At 40.8% G+C, this 14,464-nt stretch overlaps 1 protein-coding gene across 1 annotated transcript in view; it reads right to left on the reverse strand.

Annotated features, from left to right (window-relative positions):
• Positions 1 to 3,588, reverse strand: part of haus3 (HAUS augmin-like complex, subunit 3) — a 32,587-nt gene extending 28,999 nt beyond the window's left edge. Inside the window, exon 1 of the mRNA XM_036957884.1 lies at positions 3,460 to 3,588. The gene's annotated coding sequence lies outside the window, so the exon portion shown is untranslated. The remainder of the gene's footprint in view (positions 1 to 3,459) is intronic.
• Between the last annotated feature and the right edge of the window lie 10,876 nt (positions 3,589 to 14,464).

Genomic DNA, 14,464 nt, shown 5'->3' on the forward strand with positions numbered 1-14,464 from the left:
AAGGGGCTCTGAAATCGTTTATCTGGAGTTGACCACATACCTCCTGAAGCACGATCTGAAAGCCTAAACTCTGGTTGTCATGACCGAACAAAACCAAGACAGGGTACCCTGGGCCTGAGTTGGCACTGTCTATCGGATAGATTGGGCTGCAAGCACTGACCAGTTGAGTACAAGAGCCTTACCCTGATAATTGTGTGGCGAAATCCTGCACTTTAAGAGCACACCAGCTGTCAGGTAGGAGGAAGTAAATGCGCTGCAAGCCGGAAGTTCACAGCAAAAACCATAGCCCTCTCCCTCCGTCTCTCTCTAGTGCTTTACACTGGAGCTGACTTTTTTCTGTTCAGTGCAGATGGGATCTGTAAATGCACTGGTATTGACATTTGCGTTAAAGGGGGTGTGGGTTTGAGTATATCGCTTGTTATTACATTATTGATTTTATGTATTACAATTTTGATTTATTTTGTATTGGCCAATGAGACTTTGGGGACATTTTTAAAGTGCTTTTATGTTTTGAACTACACAGTCACACATTAATGTACCTAACTCCCTTTTCACTCTATGTAAGGAATATAGATATTTGCAAATCTAATAACTGGGTTCGTTATTGTCTGTTGCCTCTACGAAATTGCCTCTGAGTTGATCTATTTATTATTAGTGTATGATTCATTATTGGTTGGGATACCCCTGTGCTGTGACTTGTGGTTATATGGTGTGTCTTATCCTTTCTCTCCACTAACTAGCTAGCAAACAGGCTAAATTCTAGGCAGTCTCCTCTGCTGATGTGTGCGCGTGTCTGGTAGCGATATCCCTATGCTTCTCCATTCATATCGGCGGAGTTAATACTTGCCTGGCGCCAAAACTAAAATCTTTACCTTTCTCTAACAATACCGCTACAAAATGTGTACAAAGTCTTGGAAAGTCAGTATAACCCGCTGTGTTTCATATCAACCTTCACCGCCCAAGGTAAAGTCCTGCTACAGTGACTGTGGATGAATAACAGAGTGGGATGACCCAATCCCCCCCAGAGAGCACTATCCATCAGGCCTGGACTGAGTGGGAAGGTGAGCTCCCTGACTTGATCAAGGTCCAGATGCTATAGTCCCAGTGTACATCCCATAGAGCCACTTTCCAAAGAGTTGCGTGTGTTCTATGATTCTTCAGAGAATGCTTATGAGTCAGTGGCATTTCTCAGGATAGAAACCCAGCAGGCACAAGTCCATGTCTCCTACTGCCATGGCTCACTCGAGTACCTCCTAAACATCCTCTCGCCATTCCCCACCTTGAACTTTGCGCTACCCTTACAGGTGACCAGCTGGCCAAGCTGTTACAGACCGAGATCACCTTACCTATGGACAGGACAGTTCTGTGGTCAGACTCCACTACTGTTGACTTGGTTGCGCTCAGAATTCAGTCGATACAAAGTCTTTGTTGTTGCCGACCCTGTAACTGAAATCCTGGACCACATATCACCCACGACTGGAGATATGTTGACACACAGAACACCACAGCAGATGACATCACCCAAGGAAAGAGTCTGGCTAAATTGTTTGCTCTTCACATGTGGAATCATGGCCCTCCTTTCCTTCACCCACCCCCCCCCCCCCCCCCCCCCCCCCCCCCCCCCCCCCCCCCAATAGCGCCACAGGAGCAACTACCAGAGTTGAGGAAACCACTTACCCAAGCCCCCCAGGAAGCTGTGCTTCCTCTGCCAGGTGCAAGTCACTTCAGTACCTGGAAGGACCTGATTGAAGCCACTTACCGGTCCATCAACCAAACTCACTCTCAAAACCCTGGTTCTCCAGCTACTGAACATTTAATGTGAGATCCTCTTTCTCCAGCACTCCCAGAGAACATCCATCCCCACCTCCATTCGCTGTTAATTAGTAAGTAAAGTGGCCCCCTTGAAAAGCCACCTTCAAAACCTCTCTCCTGAATTGGACAAGTCTACAGGTCTCCTTTGAGTTGGGGGCAGGCTCTGGAGAGCTGAGACTCTTAAACCAGACTTGGTGCACCCAGTGGTGCTGGATCCGAATAACCCAATCGCTTGGCTCCTCATCAATCACTATGATGACAAGCTTGTCCATCCTGGTGCCGATACGGTGTTTACTGACATCCGCCACCATTTCTGGGTTCTGGAGGGACGTCAAGCTGTGCGTCAACACCAACATTCCTGCCTCAAGTGCAGGGAATGGAAAGCCAAGCCCAATGTCCCCAAAATGTTAGACCTACCTTCTTCCCATCTCCACCTACACCAGCCATGAAGGAGGAAGATGGAAATGGCTATTCTTAGAGGGAAATATGTTTCCATATTTGGGGCAGCTGTGGTCGAATTGCCCCTACCCTGAGACTATCACCAACCACCATCCCCTGTCCAAACCCTCTCCAGCAGAGGCTGGACTCCAGCGCCTTCACCACCTTTAAATACCCACACCTGCCAATAATCAGTGTGGCAGACCTTACCATTTCAGTTTGTTACAAGACACCTTCTGTCTTACAGCCCTTTCTTTGTGTATTTTGGATGCATTTATGACAAAGTAAGTTTGTTCTTACTTCTTAAATTGATACTCTAATTTGATTGAGAACATTCACTGTATTTGATCAATATGTTTGCTTTATGCATTTCCTTTACTCATGTTCGCCTATGTTCGTTCATGAACTTTTTCATGTTATTGAGTTCATGAGCATTTGTTAATCTGTATTTGGTTTATAGAAAATCACTACCATGTATGCTTTTGTATCTTCGTTAACCATCCCATCATCTTCAACAATTCAACTGAAATTAAACTTTGACCAGACAGCGTCAGATGGGCTACACATACAGAGACACGCTGTTTCACTAACTCTGATTCTTTTTCCGATCAGATACATTCAGCCTTGTGAACTGAAGGAAAATTATGGAACACAGAGACGAAAGCAAATATAAATTTAAAATAAATCCTTGGTCAATATCTTTGGGGAAGTCTGGCTTCCCTTGGCACTAGTTGTATTCAGTGCACGTGACAAACTTTGATTTGAATACATGCCACAGCAGTTCTACAGTCTCCATCAGAAGCCCAGGCTTTTGGCATAGCTGGAAAAGCTCTAATTCCTGGACTACAGCATTGTAAGATTGTGCCCTCCACGGCACTTGGTTGGTAGGTTACATTATATTTAGATACTTCAAACACTGCCTGAGACACATTTTGCTACTTGTCTCTGCACTCAAATACTGAAACACTATTACATGGTGTTCTTTGTTGGAATGGACTGTATATGCATGAAATGTACATTATAGAAAACATGTCTCACACTTAAGTCATATTTAGTAGAATAATGAATGGATTGACAAGATTTTGGCACTGTCAACTTTTAGGTTAGTAGGAAAGTTAATCATGTAAACCACCTACATATACTCAGTCAGGTGAGTGGATGGTAGCAGTTAGACTTCTTTACGTGCTTCAAACTAGCAGTAGGGGTTACCTTGAATGAATGACTCTTGATCCGTAGAGTTGACTGTAGCAAATCTTTGTATCTTGTTTGGAGTTCCGTGCGTTTTCTTACCTTTGTTTGATTGCAGTAAGAACCGTGAGCTCTCCCACCATCCACGCACACACACCATATGTTCAAACACCAGTGTTTATCGCAGTTGGTTGGTGGCACCTTAATTGGGGAGAACGGGCTTGTGGTAATGACTGGAGCGGAACCAGTGGAATGGAATCAAATACATCAAACACATGGTTTACAGGTGTTTACCATTCCATTTGCTCTGTTCCGGCCAGTATTATGAGCTGTTCTCCCCTCAGCAGCCTCCACTGGTGTTTATAGATCCCTGATGTGTGTTTACCGCCACCATTTATCTGTACCTAGTGGTCTGGAGTGTAATTGCCCAAATATTACCATAATAAGATAAACCCAAATTGGCTCCAACACTCACATTCACTGAACATTTAGTATTTGAAACTCATTAACATTAATTTCCTAACTGCTTTTTCTATAATCCTACTGGGTCTTTATCATTCTCCATACCTTATATTCCTATGCATGCCCACCATGGTATTTGGCAGATGGTATTTAAAAACTGATCTGGTTTAGAAATCAAACTCTGGTTCTTATTGCAGAGTACATTGTACAACTGTTAAGATTGTATTGCAAGGTATGCTATATGTGTAGGCTATGCCACATGTATTGGCTACTATGCATATGCAGCTTTCGTTTAATGCCTGCATTTATCAACATGCTTTTATTTGGCTTCTATGCAAAGTATATAATTGAATGTTTCTTTAAGCCTGTAGATAGTAACGGAGTACCTCTTCATTACGATCAAGGCAATTCGTATTGCATGCAGCATATTTTAAGTGCACTCGGTCCCATATCGGTTTTCGAGTCACTATTATTTGAGCCACAAGCAAGTTCTAAGTCTCAAGTCGAGTCCCAAGTAGAATGGGTCGAGTCTCCAGTAGAATGGGTCGAGTCTCCAGTAGAATGGGTCGAGTCTCCAGTAGAATGGGTCGAGTCTTCAGTCACGTCCAAATCTTGCATTCTAAGAGCAAGTTAAGTCAGGCCACAAGTTAAGTCAAGTATAAAAAATCTATACAGGCAATGACTTGTTAAACTACAAATCTTTGTTTATTTATTGAGGCTACCAGATAGACCATTCCATTATTTTGTCGACAACACATTTTGGTTATGTAATTCATTTTAACAAATTCCAAATGCAAGTTTCATAAGTCGGTCTAAATGTTTCAAGCAATTTTGACTTACCAAAAGACCAGCAGTCCTATGCTAGTATTGTTGCTTTATTCCCCGTTGCTGGTGAGCTTGCAAAGTAAAATGTTCATATTCTTGATCAACATATTCTAAAAAACAATTGGAGCTGCAAATTAATTTGTCAATCCTCTCTCCCTACAATTTTCAGTTTGCGCTGAACCCGATCCAAAAGCTGTACAGCAAATCAACTGTTTAAGAATAGACAAGGCATGTGGTAATGAGGCATCAGGGTTGGAGATAAACAAAAGGAGGTCGTCAGCATATAGCGAGACTTTCTGATCTAAGCCTTTCCTGAGTATACCTTGAATAGCATCATTAGTGTGCAGTATGACGGCGAAGGGCTCGATTACAAAAAAAAAACAACCCTGTCTGGATCCACAGTGCAAGGGAACATTGTCAGAAGACAAGTTATTAGTCCATACTGAAGCTATGGGAGAGAAATACATTGTCTTTATCCAAGCAATGAATTTGGGACCAAAGCCAAATCTATAAAGAGCAGTTGTTAGGTAGTCCCACTCAACGCGGTCAAAAGCTTTTTAGGCATCGAGCGAAACCACCACATCCGGGTCCCCCGATTTACAGATCTGATGTGCAAGTAATTTATTGGCATTGTCGCCTTGCTCATACACTCTGTATCGACCTCATTAAAGTAATTGTTCAGCTTGTCTGGTAGAGAGCTTGTCAAATTCAGATCGGAGTAGCTGGCGTTCTTTATATTGATCAGAGGAACGGATTTGTGGCATACTTCTCATCCAATGTAGCTATGGCTTCGCTCAGGTCTCGAAGCCGCTGAGAGCGAGCTTTGTTTTTATTGGTTGTATAAGAAATAATTTGGCAACGTAGGTATGCTTTGAAGGACTCCAATATGGAAGAGCAGGACATCCCTGCGGTTGAATTAATTTCTAGGAATAAGGTGATTTCAGAAGAAATGAAATTGACAAACTCCTTATCTGAGAGTAAAATGGGGTTAAGACGCCATTGATAACACATAAGAGGTCGCTGGGGAAACTCTAGTTCAAGCATTAACGGTGAATGGTCAGAAATAACAATACTCTCATAAGTACACTGCCGAAGGTTAGGCAGACGTTTTTTGTCCACAAAGAAGTAATCAATGCTGGAGTATGTTTGATGAACATGATAAAAAAAAAGGAATACTGTCAAGGAAACTGCAGGCCTCACACATAGCATATTTCTGAAGAAAAGATTGAATAAGTAGAGTACATTTAGATGGCCCTGTATTTCTTTATGAGGACTTGTCAAGAACTGGGGATATTGTACAATTGAAATCCCCCCCTAAAATCAACAAATGGGAATCTACATTGGGTATAGCAGATAAAAAGGTAGAAGTGAAACTTGTGTCATCCCAATTGGGGGCATAAACCCTAGCCAAAACAAGAGGGGTAGAAAAGTTTAACAGTTACTATGACGCACTGTCCCTTAGGATCAGCAATAACCTCAGAAGCTACAAAGGGAGTAGATTTATCAACCAAAATGGCAGCACCCTTTGATTTACTATGAAAGTCTGAGTGACACAGTTGACCAACCCAGTCCCTGCTAATCTTAAAGTGCTCACCAGTCTTCAAGAAAGCCTCTTGCTAAATTAAAAAAAAAATAATAATAATTAAAACCCTTTAAAATGTGTCAGCACCCTCTTGTTAGCCCATTTGATGTTCCATGAAATGTACTTGATGGTATTATTTTGGCCACCCCGAGCACTCCCGTTATACAACCCTGTCATTAGAGCATAGTGTGGAAAAACAATGAATAGCCAAAAACCCCAGAATAACCTGTCACAGAGTAATAATGTACGGTGTAAGATACTTGGAAAAAGTACAGGGAAAAAACTAAAAAGAAGACAGAATGACAACATTAGAACTGAACAATTCAAACTCTTTCCTCCCCCCAACCCAGACAATACCTCCCCAAACGAGGTACAAACATGTTTTCTTCACACAGTATGTGTGTGAGAGTGCGGTGTTAAACCCAAACCCACAGTCCCGCCATTTAAAGTAGCGTTCTGCGTTAGTGAATCAAGCAGCAAAAAAATGAATTTAAAAAAGTGAATCCCATGTGCAAACAAAATTTGAAAAGCACCAGATTTATACAATTATATTCCCAGTCTTATAACAGGTATTGAGAGAGAAAATAAATAAAATGTACTAAGGCTTGTCGTGGACATTTCCTGTATTACCAAATCATGAGAGAGCAAACCACACACAAGTCAGAGTTATCATAAAGTTAATTTTTAATTATATGAGCTTCACCATAGCCCTGTGACTCTCAGATCAATTCAGTGTCTATAAATGAATTCTCTGAGAGTGCTTACAAAACAGTCCTTAGTATCATTATAGCCAAGACACACCCATCAAAACTCACAAGATAAATAACAGATCTTAGGAACATTATACAAAGAACCTTTTACCAGAAAAAAGAGTATCCCATTATTTATAGCATTAGCTATAAATTATCGTTCAGTTTGGTCTCCTAAACCGAAGCTCTTACCTCGTTCTTGGTACCACTTAGGACCCAGACATTACCTCACCCAATGGCATACAGTGGGGCAAAAAAGTATTTAGTCAGCCACCAATTGTGCAAGTTCTCCCACTTAAAAAGATGAGAGGCCTGCAATTTTCATCATAGGTACACTTCAACTATGGCAGACAAAATGAGAGAAAAAAAATCCAGAAAATCACATTGTAGGATTTTTAATGAATTTATTTGCAAATTATGGTGGAAAATAAGTATTTGGTCAATAACAAAAGTTTATCTCAATACTTTGTTATATACCCTTTGTTGGCAATGACAGAGGTCAAACGTTTTCTGTAAGTCTTCACAAGGTTTTCACACACTGGTGTTGGTATTTTGGCCCATTTCTCCATATCAAATACACCCCCTCCTGGACAAGCTTACAGAGAGACGTGACTGGCACACAGACATTGTGAAGCCAACCTAACTGGTTCCCCATTTATCACACCATCCCTTCACATGGTTTAGGAATAGTTAGACACATTCACAGATAAGACTAACCCGACCTCTCCCCTCTCTGGGCCCAAGTAACCTTTTCCACATAAGCATACTTATAAAAATGTATAAAACATCTTATTTATAAATGTTACCTAAAGGATTCTGATTCTGCCACGACAAGCTCTCAGCCAAAAACCTCTCATTTGATGTAAGCAAATTGTAGTAAAACAACCCCAGAAAAAAAATTATCTAGTTGGACGATGTGACAATGTACAGCCAAGACCACAAAACTATGTCTGTGCAACATTGAACGTTTGCTGGGTATAAATTATGTTCAAAGCCTTCAACATTGAAGTAAAGACCCCCAAAAACATGTAGCCTCAGAACATTTACTGTTTACTGGGTTGAGACAAACGGATGTGGTAAACAAATAACCAAAAGTCAATGAGATAATATGTAAACATACTGAATAGGTCATTGAGACAGCATAGAAACAAAGGAATTACGTAAAACCTTAATAAAATGAAATAAAAATGACTATGTGTCACGCCCTGACCTTAGAGATCCTAATTTATTCTCTATGTTTGGTTAGGTCAGGGTGTGACTCGGGTGGGAGAATCTATGTTTTCTATTTCTTTGTTGTTTTTGCCTAGTGTGGTTCCCAATCAGAGGCAGCTGTCTATCGTTGTCTCTGATTGGGGATCATATATAAGTTGTCATTTTCCGTTTGGGTTTTGTAGGGGTGTTGTTTTCCGTTTAGTATCTGTTCGCTTTCGTAGTCGTTATTTTTGTTTGAGTGACTCTTGACAATAAAGATCATGAACACTTTCCACGCTGCGCTTTGGTCCACTCTTCCTTACAACGACAAGCGTTACAGAATGCTTTTAAGGCAAGCACACTAGATGATCAAAACATTCGATCACATCAAATAAGCCTGAGTAGTAGCTCTCCTGGGTTCGCCAACTCCCGAACTTTACAGGAATTTTAGTTATAACTAAACATAGTTATTCCACAGGTCGGGTACTACTTACTTACTATCCACAGTTAGCAAGCAACAGTTGCTGATCTATGAGCAAGTTCAAGACTTCTTGATGTGGAGTTGAATGTGAGCCATAGTCTCCTCCGGAGAATCAAAGGTGTAGTATTTTCCATCATGAAAAATGGATGGTCCCGTGGTAGTCGTTTGGTCTGCCCGAAAGCTGCACGCTGCCTCGACACAGTGGGGGAGTAGTCCTGGTAGATAGAGAAACTCTGTCCTTGGCATATTAAGATGGCGCCAAAGTGGATGGCTGACGTTTTACATGCTCCTGGCCAATTGTGCTATTTTGTTAGTTTTTTTGCATTGTTTTGTTAACTTATTTTTTTAAATTATTTTGCATATAATGTTTTTATTTATTTCACCTTTATTAAATCAGGTAGGCTAGTTGAGAACAAGTTATTTTACAACAGCGACCTGGCCAAGATAAAGCAAAGCAGATCGACACATACAACAACACAGATAAAGTTTGATTTGATAGCTCAGTGGTCTTGCGGGCTCGTGAGAATATCCATCTTCTCATGGAAAAAGGGCACTCGAAAAATGATGTCACGGTGCCTATCACCGTCCCGGAGCTTTGGGCGCAGTGACTACTTTAAATAATACTTTTAAGATCAATTGGATAAAACAATTCCTAAGAAGACCCACTTCTGTCTGGAATTTTATTCCTCATCATGTCTTCTCTACTTTTGGTGGCCTTAACTTCATGTTGTTTTGCAATTATAATATTGACAAAGTTCCAGTGAAACTTTCTGCTTTTCATCGGCAGGTTTTCTTGTCATGGTCCTTAATTTATAAACACAATTTTTCTCCACACAGATATTATATATGGAATAATCGGGATATATTGTATTAAAAATACCTCTCTGTTTTTAGAATATTGGTTCCGAAATAATATCCTATTGGTGAGCCAACTGGTAAATGCAGAGGGTCTTTTACTCAGTTATAAAGAATTCTTATCACTTTACAAGGTCCCTGTAACACCTAAAGATTTTGCAATTGTTTTAGATGCCATTCCCTCAGGTGTTGCTATGTTATTCAGGAACGTGTCAAGACCTGACCCTCAGAGCCTACCTTCTGTTGACCCTGTTGACTCATCAGTAGGAAAGATTTGTTTCTCTTTTGGTCCATTCAACAACAGAGCGATATGATCCTTGTTTCAGCAGGATGTCATGCCTTATTGGAATGGATTTATTGATAATATCTGTTGGAAAAAAAGTTTGGATGTTGCCACACACATACCTACTTGTTAACAAAATTAAGGAAGTTTCCTTTAAAATTATTCATAAATATTTTCCTGCCAACCACTATATGAAGAAGTTTAAGGAAAACATCAACTCAAATTGCTCCTTTTGTAATGACCACCCAGAAACAGTTGTGCATCTTTTTTGGCATTGTATGCATGTAAGAAAACTGTGGCAAGACATCAGTAGGTTTATAATTGAACACATTTATGGAGATTTTACACTATTGTGGAGAGATGTACTGTTTGGATTCTTTACATACAATAGAAATAAGCGGAATCATTTTTATGTAATTAATTTCATTATTCTTTTGGCCAAATTTCATATACACAAATGTAAATTTACAAACAGAAAACCACATTTTCGTACCCTACAAAAATAAATTGAACTGTATTTTAAGACGGTTAAATGCTCTACTAACAAAAAAGCTGTTAGAATTGTAAGTATATGCATGTCCCTTAAGGTCCTTGTGTAATTGTAATGTGATATTGTACCCCCTAGCTCGATTGTCTATTGTTTGTAATCTATGTATGCTTGTGTTCCCTCATGTGCTTTATGTATTGATTTGATATTAATAAAAATAAAACAATTAAAAATAAAAAGCTTTGGGCGCAGTGACCGGTGGGAACGATCAATCAGGGGTTTCTCATCCATGGCAAGAACATCCTTCAGCAGCCTGGAGATGAAATCTGTGGTGCAAGGCATTTCCGTTGACTCTGGGACCGATACCAGTCTCAAGTTATTGCTGAGAGAAAATCCCTCAAAGTTCACACAGCTCTCCTGTACCTTTTTCAGATCTGCAGCCAGGCGTTTCACGTCAGCCTCCAAGGAGGTAGTCAGGTTGGAGACACTGGTAGCAGAGGTCTCCAGTGCTGCAATCGTCATGGTGTGCAACTCTGTTGTTTTGAGTGACAGCTGGCACCGTCTCGTTTCGCAGGATAGTTAAATCTGCTTTTAAAAGTATCAGAAACATCTTGTATTCGGACCTCAATCGTAGCAACTACATCCGTTTTCCTTTCAACTATCTCAGAGCGTGGTAGCTTGATGGCCTCGAGATTTTTAATTTCAGCGCCACCAGGCAAAGCCGCACCCCTGGGTAAAGTGCGAGTCTCTAGGCCCTCTGACTCAGGAGAGGGCGGTGATAAAAATGTGTCTTGTAGGCCGGGTTTTCTCAAAGTCGTGTTTTTGGCCTTATGTTTCGTTGACATGCAGACATTTGAAAGAAAAGTAATCTTGGGTATTACAGAAAAGGATCACCAAGCTAATATTTGAAAATAAATATGGTTTTGCTGTAAAATTCACAAACTTTAAGAATAATGTGGGAGCAAATGGAAAACACGTCAGTCGCACATTGCGCCAGTTTTCAAACTTTTTGACCCTTGACCCCCAACAAGGAGTGGTTCAAAGCTTGCAATCCCCGCGCAAATGTAGCCTGTCATTACAGCCAAAAACGGTGATGCATTTTCAAAATGTAAGACACAGAAATAAACCGCGTTTTACACATGCATTTTAAAGTCAGTCATTCATGTTAGCAGTAATTAACAACTAGGGATATCATGTCATATCGTTACTTCTCTGGAGTCAAGAGCAAGCAGGATCATATGGCCTACCTGTATGCAGCGGAGGTTGCAGGATTGGATGGAAAGCATGATCTATCTGTAGGCTTTTTCTTCCTCACAAATATTGTAATTAATTCATCAGAATATATCTTCACCCCATATGTATTGAAGGTAGTGCATGTTACAGCTGTCTTTAGACATACAGTGCATTCGGAAAGTATTCAGACCCCATGAATTATTCCACATTCCACAGCCTTATTCTAAAATGTATTATATTTTTTATTAATCTACACACAATACCCCATAATGACAAAAACACGTTTTTAGATTTTTTTGCAAATGTATAAAGAAAAAATGATATCACAGTTATGTAAGTATTCAGACCCTTTTCTCAGTACTTTGAAGCACCTTTGGCAGCAATTTACAGTCTCAAGTCTTCTTGGGAATGAAGTTTGGCAAACCTATATTTTGGGAGTTTCTCCCATTGTTCTCTGCAGATCCTCTCAAGCTCTGTCAAGTTGGACGGGGAGCGTCGTTGCACCTCTATTTTCAGTTATCTCCAGAGATGTTCGAGTTTTAGAAGTGCTTAGGGTCGTTGTCCTGTTGGAAGGTTAACCTTCGTCGTCAGTCTGAGGTCCGGAGCGCCCTGGAGCAGGTTTTCATCAAGGATCTCTCTGCACTTTGCTCCGTTTATCTTTGCCTCGATCCTGACTAGTCTCCCAGTCCATGCCACTGAAAAACATCCCCAGAGCATGATGCTGCCACCACCATGCTTCACCTTCGGGATGGTACCAGGTTTCCTCCAGACGTGATGCTTGGCATTCAGGCCAAAAAGTTCAAAATCTTCATGTGCCTTTTACTGAGAAGTGTCTTCCGTCTGGCTATTCTACCATAAAGGCCTGATAGGTGGAGTGCTGCAGAGATTGTTGTCCTTCTAGAAGGTTCTCCCATCTCCACAGAGGAACTCTGGAGCTCTGTCAGAATGACCTTCGGGTTCTTGGCACAGTATTTCCAGTGGATGATTCGGAACGGATTAGTTTTTCCAAACTGGCCCTGAAATCATTTTTTTTCCTCATTCAAACTTGAATGTCATGAAGGAAGCCTGGAGGCTCTTCTGGGCGAGTCTCAAGTCATCAAATTTGACTCCAAGACCTGTTAGTCTTATTTCAGTCTTTGGGAGCTAGCTAGCTATATGTTCGTCTTCATCAGACAGTAGCTTGCGTTTTCAATAGAGGCTGCATTTACGTTGTAGATATAAGCAGGCCATTGGCTGCATACATCACGAGGGGTATATACAGGAGTTCTGATTGGTTCCAAGTTTAACATTTCGGCAAATTTGCCTGAGAAGACAGTGTTTAAATATACTTTATGAGAAAATGTCCTAGAATTGTAGGTTCCAACAAATTGTTGTCATCATAACAATGTCTTACTCTCAAATAGAAAATAAATCTGCTCCTCCTCCCTCGCTAGGGATAGATCAACTTCACTATATTCGGCATTGGCCCACCAACTACTAGTAGGACAAGGTTGTGTATTTGCAGCCATTTCAGCAGGTTTTCGGAATCGAATCGACTCTTCTTCTACTACTGTACTTGAGTGTCACGGCCCACCTACATTAACTTCCGGTAATACAAAATTGTGAAAAATAAAAATTACCCTGCTGCCAACAATTATCCCTCACAACAACAAAAAACAAACACCACCCCATTCCACTATTTAACCCTATCTAATCCTACTCCGGGAGGACAGAACACTCAACACACAACACCCCCTGGAAATCTTCTACAGTAAAACCTGTCAATCCCGAGCACTTCTCTGCAGCAGCCACCACAACCTATTTTCTGTGATTGACATTTCATTTCTGCAGTACAGTTAACAACAATGGCTATGAATGCTAAGAAACCCACCTTACTGAAGCACATTATTCCCATCCCTCTCTATTGGTCTCTGCGTACTCACAGGAATCCTCAAGGATCCCTCACCCTGTACCCATCTTCCTCTACCACTCTCTTCACTGCTTCAGCATACGACATTTTCTGTACTACTGTTACCCTAGCAACCTGCCTTTTCTCTCACCTGACACCTCCGATCTCCAGCCACAATGTACACACACACACAACTTTCTCCACCGATACTTCACGTTCATTCGTCTCATGCCATCCTGCACACTTATCGCCTCTTCCTCTCTGTTTACTTTCACACTTGACAAGCAACTCCTAATGCCGCGTTCACACACTAGTCTGAGGTAGGCAACTCGGAAATGTCGAACATGCTAACTGGTACCACGCGGCACGTGTATAACCAGTTAGAAAAGTCGGACATTTCCGATTTTCTGTTTCCGATTAGCACATGAACGCTGCATAAATCCAGAGTCTGCGCATGCACTTCCCAGCTCCAACGCTATTGGACGCTTCTGAATCACCGGGTCTCTCAACCAATCCCATGACCGTAGTAAAACCAGGAATTTGTCAAGTCACGATGACTTGTAAAATAAACTACTGTACATGTTGTGAGATTAAGTATTTTTACTATACTGTTTCAAACCAAGTATGATCACTTTTTATTCATGTTAGGAAATACTATAAACTACCACGATGACTTGTAAAATAAACTACTGTACATGTTGCCTAACTACACAACATGCAGTATTCATTAATCTCCCGTGGGCAGATGAGATTAAGTATTTATACTATACTGTTTCAAACCAAGTATGATCACTTTTGATTCATGTTAGGAAATACTATAAACTACCCCATCTACATGACCCAAGTCATTAGCATACTTGATCTGCAGACTACACATAAAATATGAAAATTACATAAAACATTTCAATAACGACAATTTCCGAGAATGTGTCCTATACATTGCATGTAGCAGATGCTACAATATTTATATGTATCATCCCGATCAAAAAG

This window comes from Oncorhynchus mykiss, chromosome 21 (genome assembly GCF_013265735.2).
Source record: "Oncorhynchus mykiss isolate Arlee chromosome 21, USDA_OmykA_1.1, whole genome shotgun sequence".
NCBI lineage: Eukaryota > Metazoa > Chordata > Actinopteri > Salmoniformes > Salmonidae > Oncorhynchus > Oncorhynchus mykiss.